The 9410-nt window shown below is 35.8% G+C and overlaps 1 long non-coding RNA gene across 3 annotated transcripts in view; it reads right to left on the reverse strand.

The window, feature by feature from the left end:
• The window catches only part of LOC106876595 (uncharacterized), a 277478-nt gene that overhangs the window by 144273 nt on the left and 123795 nt on the right, over window positions 1–9410 (reverse strand). For all 3 annotated transcript variants that reach the window (XR_008266471.1, XR_001410266.2, XR_001410265.2), the window contains exon 5: window positions 5979–6134. This is a non-coding gene — a long non-coding RNA (uncharacterized LOC106876595). The remainder of the gene's footprint in view (window positions 1–5978; window positions 6135–9410) is intronic.

Raw genomic sequence — 9410 nt, forward strand, 5'->3', positions numbered from 1 at the left:
TATATATATATATATATATGAATGAACTCATTAATTTCACTGGACTTTGAAAATAAATGAACTGTGTTTGTATTCTCCGTGTTCTTTGTATCGTTACACTTTTTCTCCTATATCAAAAACTATAGATATCTCGATAGAGAAAAACCAACCATAAACATTAAGTCATATACACATGTAGTGTATCGTTGCTTTGTCTTCGCCGAAGAAATATTTTTATTGAAAACACCTACCCTACTTGATAACTGTCAGTGACCAAAGGCCTTCGAAGACCTACATCTATTGAGATTCTTTTAATATTCGTGTTAAACTCAGTATATTGACGAAATACACGAGTATGGAGAAATCTAATGAGGTTGGCTGTCCGGAAGGAGCCTTGTATGCTTGTTTATATAAAGATCATTTAAAAGTATTTATACATTATAAAGGTTAACGATACCTAATTTAATGAGAAATCTTTAAAAATACTATATTTCTTCTCTCAAATATAAACCATGTTATTTGCTATCATAATTTAGCCTTGAGAACGCTAATTGCTTCGTATTACCATAGATATTAAATGTGTTGAATATCATGACGTGAATTAAATGAATCATAAAATTTACTCAAGCGTAACAATTCCGATTTAAATTTCCGTGTGATATAGAATTTCTTTCACGAACCGTATTTCGATTGCTATTTGTTAATTTTCTCTTTTTTGTTTCTGCTATTCTATGGAATGGAATGTGTCTGCCGTATTTTCCCTTGTGAATTTATTGTTCTCTCTATCTCATACTTTTCTCACCCTATCTTTATTTTCTCGTTTTCTCTTCAATGAAATAACTCTGTGAAACTACTCATGTGGGTGTAATACCTAATGCAGAAAATATTTCGTTGCAAGAAATAAACTGCAACTTCCAATAGATGCCAATCAATGACGTCAGAATTTTCTTCCAACTGGTTTTACGTCAACCGTTTCATTGAATTAAGTATACGAAACCTTGACATTTCATTATTTACGATAAAGTCGGTTTCCATTGTTACGACATTTCAGTCTAAATCTAAATATAGCAAAATGCTTTAAAATAGATGGGAATAAAACACAATTATAGGCTGTGAATAATCCACTAGATATACTTCGGAAATTATTGAGCGGATGATTTATGAATGTTTAAACGAAACATCAGTTCGAATTTAAAATCCATTGCAATTGATATATTAAGTAAGAATATATTATGTTACATGTTATAGTCCATATGCCTCTCGTAAACACTTCTTGATCGTTCTCTATGTTACATTCTGATGTCATCAGGCAAAAGAAGAAATTTCTCTAATCTATGTGAAACACAGGAACCAAATCAAAGTTCCAGGAAAAAATTGCGTACACGCGTACACTCATACACATGCATACATGCATACATATATACATACATATATGCTTTGTTCGTCCGTCACTACAGCCATACACACACACATACACATTCTCTCACACACACACACACACACACACACACATATATATATATATATATATACACATACAGAGAGAAAGGGGGGTAAGAAAACGGTATATATATATATATATATATATATATATATATATATATATATATATATAGGTGTGTGTGTGTGTGTATGTATAACAATAACAAACAATCAATATTCTGCGCTCTCAATGTTTTCTGTCAAGTGTTGTGGAGAATGATCACGGGATTGAGTTTAGAACCTTTTGTACGTTTCCCACTACGTCCATGCGTTGGTGACAGTATATAATACGTCAAAAATTAAGGCCGACGCGGTCGAGTGAACACGTTTGGTTACAGTCAATTGAACAGGTTTGGTTACTCTAAATTTACTCTGCTTGGTAGGAGAGTGGGCAGGAGTCGTTTGTAATTGGTCCAGTCATTAAAGTTTGGGTTGTTAGCCGTTAAAATTGTTTGGTACTGTCACTAGATATGTTCACTAAACCGTGTCAGCCTTAACTTATGATGCCAAACTTTGTCACTTGACATTAACACACGGATGTAGCAGAGAACCTACAAAAATTTCTAAGACCAGTCATGTGACTATCCTCTACCAATTAAGTCTTGTCGTAAACATACATTAATTTGTACTCTCTGTAAAAATTAGTCAGAAGCAAGAGGGTGGCGGCATAACCTAAGTCTTTCTACCTCAAGTTTTGAAAATCAGTGTAAACTGTGAAACCTGTTAAATCTTTAAATACAATACAAAATTTTAAACTTTTCTCAGTACATTTTCAACTTCTACTACGAGGTATCACAAAGTTCCCGGACTTGTTCTGTAGCACGCCAACAAATAACAGCGCACACGATTGCGTGCTTTGTGAGAGCTATTACTGACCTTCATGAGGCACTGTGCCGAGTGACATTGTTGTGTTTACTTCGCAAGTTGTGAAAGCTGTGTTTTCGTGATCATGTGTATGCTGGACTCTGTGATTTTGTCATGGACAAGAACAGAGAGCCAACGTGAAATTTTCCGCCAAACTTTGGAAGTCTGCTTACGGCAACGAGGCAACGGGTTGTACGCAGTGTTTCAAGTAGCACGGGCGCTTGAATACCGGAAGAACGTCTCTGGAAGGTGATGAGCAATGTGGAAGACCTGTCACTTGTGTCACCTCTGGGATGTGGTATTGTGCACCGAGAATTCGAAACCCAAGGCCAGACCGTCAAAGATTTATTACGATAATTTGAATCGTTTGAAGGAGGACATTCGGTGAAAGTGAGCAGATCTGTGGAGCGCGAACAATTAGATTCTTCACGATGACACTGCACCGTGTCAGCGAGTTCTCCTCAGCCGTGAGTTCCTCGCCAAGAACAACAGTTCATCGCTTCTGTACCCGCCTTATTCACCCGCTTTAGCACTTATGGACTTTCATCTCGTCCCTAAGATGAAAATACAGCTGAAAGGCCATCGTTTGAACACCGTTGTCGAGACCCGGAGTGAATCGCAGAGGGTCCGCGACTCGTTTACGGAAGACGACATCCAAGCCGGACTCCAAAAGTGACAGGAACGTTCGAACCAGTGTACTGCTGCTCAAAGTGTCTATTCCGAAGAAGATGACGCTAAAACTTAAGTTACTAAGTTATTTTTTACTAAGTTATTTTTTACTAAACATACTAGTCCCGGAACTTTTTGATATCACCTTGTCTATATATAAATTTGTTGTTTACACACCCGTCTTCGTCTTTTTATTTTATTTTTTTTTGTAAATTCTCATTCGCCATGATAGATCGCTAGTCACTATATCTTTTTCTATTTCCTCTCCCTGTTTATTTCTGTGTTCCTTTCCGTCCCGTCGAAGAGCGTCGGCTCGAAACGTAAAAGACTTTCTCACTTCCCGAGTGTTAATCTAATACATCCGTTTGTTGTTTACACATCCGTCTTCGTCTTTTGTTTTTTGTAAATTCTCACTGTGTGTGTGTGTGTGTGTGTGTGTGTGTGTGTGTGTGTGTGTGTGTGTGTGTGTGTGTGTGTGTGTACGTGCACACACAAACACACGCACACATAAGCACACATATCATGACTGGAACAATAGATAAGTTTCTGATGAACCATGTCTTCGCGATCGCAGAAATTTACGTCCAAATCTGAAGCTGAAGTCTTTTAACGTCGACCGGCATGGCGATTCCTTTTTCACCTCCATATACTTACTAAAACTTTCAGACACGAAAAGTTTGGGATAAGTATAGAAAGCAAATAATCGCTTTTTAGAGATTTTATCAGATACTGTGTGTAAAAAGTGTTTTTTCCTCATTTTTTGACCCTTACATAGTACAGAGGAGACGTTGTTGTAAATGGAAAATGCTTTAAATGATATATGTGAAAATGTATATGGTGTTGGGTATGTGAAGTAAAAGATTTGTTTCTTTCCAGGAGGTAGTATAGTTAACAAGAAAATTTGCTGCGCTCAATTTCTCAATATATATATATATATAAGTTACTGAAAGAGTTTAACTGAGTCTCTAAACGAAGTTGCAGAATATCACAAACCTAACTGTACAAGAAGTTTTATCGATTTAGTAATAAAGATGTTCATTAAGCTCATGCTTTTAAATTTTGCGAACAACTTAAGGTGAAACGCGGCATTTATGTACTTCATAAAGCAATGGCAGTACAAGTGATATGAAATAGCTATAAAGGGAATAAATATTACATAATAGCCTTAATAGCAGGTGTTCTTCGTTTCGTGTTTACCTCCCTTTGAAACTTAATGTAAATATTGTATTGAGTCAAAAGTTTTGCAATATTTTAGTGGCTTATTTGCTTCATTCGTGAAATTACAACAAACCAGCCGAGGATTCAAAGTAGAGGCCATCGTATTGCATCGCCTGAAACCGTATTTCTGCCAGCTCTTTGACTACCGTATTTCTGTCAGCTCTTTGACTCCATTCTGATATTAGTTGTTTTACTTTGAGGCAATAAACTCCATCATTGAAACTTCCACCTCCTCCCTCTTGGTTGACGAACCAAGAGGAGATGACTGCTTTGATGAAGGAGTTCATCACCTTGAACGACCAGAATTGGTATATCAGCGTGAGATCAAAGATCTGGTAGAAAGGTGGCTCCAAACGGTGCAACACGATGTCGTTTGATTTGAATGTGCCGCTGCTTTTGTTGGAACTTGACGAATAAAACAAATACGTTACAAAACTATTCTTTTCTACTCTAGGCACAAGGCCCGATATTTTTGGTGAGTTAGTCAGTCGATTAGATTGACCCCAGTATGCAACTAGTACTTAATTTATCGACCCCGATCCCCTAAAGGATGAAAGGTAAAGTCAACATCGGCGGAATTTGAACTCAGAACGTAGCAACAAACTAAATACCGTTAAGCATTTCGCCCGGTGTGCTAACGTTTCTTATTTCTTTATTGCCCAAAAGGGGATAAACATAGAGGGGACAAACAAGGACAGACAAAGGGATTAAGTCGATTACATCGACCCCACTGCGTAACTGGTACTTCATTTATCGACCCCGAAAGGGTGAAAGCCAAAGTCAACCTCGGCGGAATTTGAACTCAGAACGTAATGGCAAACGAAATCCCGCTAAGCATTTCGCCCGGTGTGCTAAGGATTCTGCCATCTCTCCACCTTACGTTACAAAAATATTACAAAGCGTTTGACTCAACACAGTATCAAGAAAGAAAGCTTGTTGAGTTGATTAGGTTGTAGAATTCAGTTTCGTCTTCCTTTGACTTGGGGGGAAGCTACAAAAATTTCACAGTTTCTTTTATAAGCAAGTCTTTGTTATTTTGATTAAATCGACTAAACCCTTTTTAACCATCCCGTTGAATTATACAAAAGAATTATACGAAATAATATACTAAGACTGGAAAATTGGAAGTAACTAATGATACATGCCTCAGCAAATAGTGCGAAAAATAACACGAATGTTAAGATGCAAGGCAAAAGAGCCAAACGTGCTGATTAGAATATTTGTCGTTGAATAAATTCTCAATCTCCTTCTGGTGAAAGTTTCTAGCCCAAACATTAGAGGTTTTGTCTTTCTCTTGACATAAAATCTATTCCACTGTTTGCAATATTTGTAACACTAAGTAGTACATAGACATCATAAAAGTTAACCTTGGTGAGATTTTTGACTTCTTTTTGTATTAGATTCATACAAAAGTACATAATTTATACTAGAGATTTAAAAATCAATGAATTTTATTTGAATATTATGGTTTATTCTTAAAACTTTACTGGCGTCTCCCAAAAATATGTAAATGTCGTGCTGAATAAATTAAAAGCGATTCGGAACAAAGATAAGAATGTACATTAAATGTAACACGTGTCTGAAAAAAATACTATTTGGAAAACGATTAAATATATGAGGAGATAAGGTTTTGAATTGCAAAATATTCGGAACACAGACAACTTTTTATTTTACAGTACCATCAGAAGAAAACAATAATAATTATAGGAACTTATGCAAAAATAGTCAACAACCAAATATAGAGGGTAATCTGTTGTGTTACTTACAATGAGTTCGCTCCAAACTGATTGCGTTCGCTTCACCCCGTGTTCGATCTAATTTTGCATCATCATCTAAACCGTATCCTCTTCAATCATATCGGCTAATTTCAGAATATTACATCCGTGTTTAGATGTTATATATGTCAGAGGCATCCATAACGGCTGAAAATACGGAAAATTATTTTTTGTAGGGTAATATTAAATGTAATAACAAGAAATTGGAAAAAGTTTGGTATTATTTATTCGCCTTCATTATTATATGATTCTTTGTCTGAAGAATTTCTAATACGCGATATCATGCACGATATCCACCACATATACAATTTTGTAACTACTAGCAAATGGAACACGTGTGATGGTGAATAAATAATACCAAAAGTATTCCAATCTCCCGTTTTAATATGTATATGTGTGCGCATGTGCGTGCGTATTTAGTATATATATAGGGAGGATTAACAAAAAAACAACAGACGAAGACAGGTGGTGTAGAAAACAAACTGATGTATTAGTATAACGCTCGGGAATTGAAAAAGTCTTTAACGATTCGAGCCTACGCTCTTCCACAGAAAGAAACACAGAAAGAAACAAGGAGAGAAACAATGAGTGTCATAAAAATGTGTAGTGGTCAGCGAAAATAATTTCTTAATCTTCGAATTTTTTTAAGTATACTAGACAACTGATTAAAATTTGTGTTAATTAATTAATATTAATTTCTACCCTCATTCTTTAACTTATATATATATATATATATATGTATATATATATATGTGTGATATGTATATCAATGATGAAGGGTACTATAGGAGCACCATCATGCTAAAAATACCAGTCAAGACTGACTAAAAACGACAAATTTTCACTTTTACACAATGGAGAAGTCGGGTGAACGAACCAAAAATTTTAAGACGCCGTACCATTGACGAAAAGAATCGTAAATGTAAAATCGGGGATACTCATTTCACAGCGATTTCAAACTTTGTGAATTAACAATTAGTGTCCGGTGAGCGTGTCGTACTGACCAGGGCTACTGATATTATTTTGAATTATGAACAGTAGCATTCTTGTATTATTTTATTCTTTCTTTTTCTTGTTTTAGTCATTTGACTGCAGCCATGCTGGAGCACCATCTTTAGTCGAGCAAATCGATCCCTGGACTTATTCTTTGTAAGCCTAGTACTTATTCTATCGGCCTCTTTTGCCTAACCGCAAAGTTACCGGGACATAAACACACTAGCATCGGTTGTCAAGCGATGTTGGGGATGGGACGTACAACAATAGACACATAAACATATACATACATACACATATGTATATACGACGGGCTTCTTTCAGTTTCCGTTTACCAAATCCACTCACAAGGCTTTGGTCGGCCCGAGGCTATAGTAGAAGACACTTGCCCAAGGTGACATGCAGTGGGACTGAAACCGGAATGATATGATTGGGAAGCAAGCTACTTACGACACAGCCACTCCTGCGCCTATAAGTAGTATCCTTATAAATTTTTTATAATCTTTATTCATTTCAATTCCCTTTTTTAAATTTGCTGTGGTCTTAAAAATGGTAATCCCGCACATCGTTGAGACGGGCAGACATTTTGTCCCTGGGTCAGAAAGTCTCGCTGGTGAGGTACTGAGTTTTAATTCAGAAAGTTCGAAATTATTATGAGATGTCTGATTTTTTAATTTACAATTCTTTTCGTCAATGTTACGGGGTCTTAAAATATTCTGCTCGTTACCCCGACTTCACCATAGTCTAAAAGTGAAAATTTGTGGTTGCGAGTCAGTCTTGGCTCCTATTTTTAGCATGCTAGTGCTCGTGTCGTACCGCTCATTATTAATTAATAATTTTGGCTTTTTATGTTTTTTTTTTTACGAATGCTAGTATGTATGTATGTATGTATGTATGTATGTGTCTGCTTTTGTATGCCTGTTTCATAATCTGCGTATATTTGGATACTTGTTGCCTAAATGTATCTTAAGCATTCAGGAAACGCAAAACGGTACACTACATGCCAGTTTCCTTTCAACTCTTGGCACAAGGCCCAACATTTTGGGGAAGGGGGCCAGTCGAGCAAATCTATACCAGTACGCAACTGGTACTTAATTTATCGACCCCGAAAGGATTAAAGGCAAATGCAACCTCGGCGGTATTTGAACTCAGAAGGTAACGGCTGACGAAATACCGCTAAGCATTTTGCCCGGCGTGTTAACGTTTCTGCCAGTTTGCCGCCTTGTATACATACCATACTAAGTTAATTATTGTGGTTGATCTGTTCGGCTAATACTATTGAAAATGGTGTCCAGACATTGCCACTGCCCAGTGATTAAGAGCTACAAAATAGTACACGAATGGGTTTTCAAGATGTTTGCCAACTCAGAAACCAGAGTAACAATCGATTATCGCTTCATACATTGTCTCATACACCACTGGGGATATATACGGCAATATATATATATTCAAGCAATTGCAAATATGTTCCTATAAAAGACCAGTGGTTTTGATCATTCAAAAACATATGTTTCAATGGAATCGCAATGTTTCGAAGAATTTATAGTTTACAATTCTCTCATTTTTAATTTGGTCTCATTGGAAAATTTCGAAAATAGTCCGATTTTTACCTGTGGTATAAAGTAGCAAATAATTGTCTGCAATAAAAAAGAAGAGAAAAGCAAAATACGTGGTTCAATGTGTTAGTATAAAGCCATTATATTTTTTCCCTGTTATGTCATGTACACAGGTTATTGCTGGAATAATTTGGGGGGGGGGGGAAATTACCCAGTATGTGTGATTTATTGCATCATGACATTTTCATTTCGATTCAGGAAATGCAAGTTGTTATGATAAATGAAATTAAATGTGTTTATTTTCAAAACTCATAGTTCAAAATGTAACACTTAATGGATTATAATACGTGTGAATGTAATTACAGATTCTGTACATCAACTTAATAGATCGTGGAATAAATTACATCGAGCTCAATGGAGATCACAGCAAATCAAAATGAATGTCCGTTGATCAGATGACTAACACGGAAATTTCAAAACATTACGGTGAGGAATTGCATTAGTTTTAGTGTAAACGATGGGAAGAAATGAAATATGAAATTTTGAAGTTCTAACAGAAACTTTTGTACTTAAATAATGCAGGAATTTATGAGTTTATGAATAAAACTAATTAAGAAAGACAAGAAATTTAGAGGTAAGTAATGTGGATACTGAAATATATGCATATACATACATATATATTTACATAAATGTTTGTGTGTATATATATATATATATATATGCTCGAAATGAGGAGTAAATAGACAGCCGACAACTGATAAAGGGTCGTTCTTTGCGTTACTTGTCCTGTTTTTCACTTCTTTTTCTCGTCGTTTGCGTATTGGACTCATTTGTTTACTGTTGGTGATGTCCTGTACCTATATATATATATATA

The sequence above is a fragment of the Octopus bimaculoides genome, chromosome 2 (genome assembly GCF_001194135.2).
Source record: "Octopus bimaculoides isolate UCB-OBI-ISO-001 chromosome 2, ASM119413v2, whole genome shotgun sequence".
Lineage (NCBI taxonomy): Eukaryota > Metazoa > Mollusca > Cephalopoda > Octopoda > Octopodidae > Octopus > Octopus bimaculoides.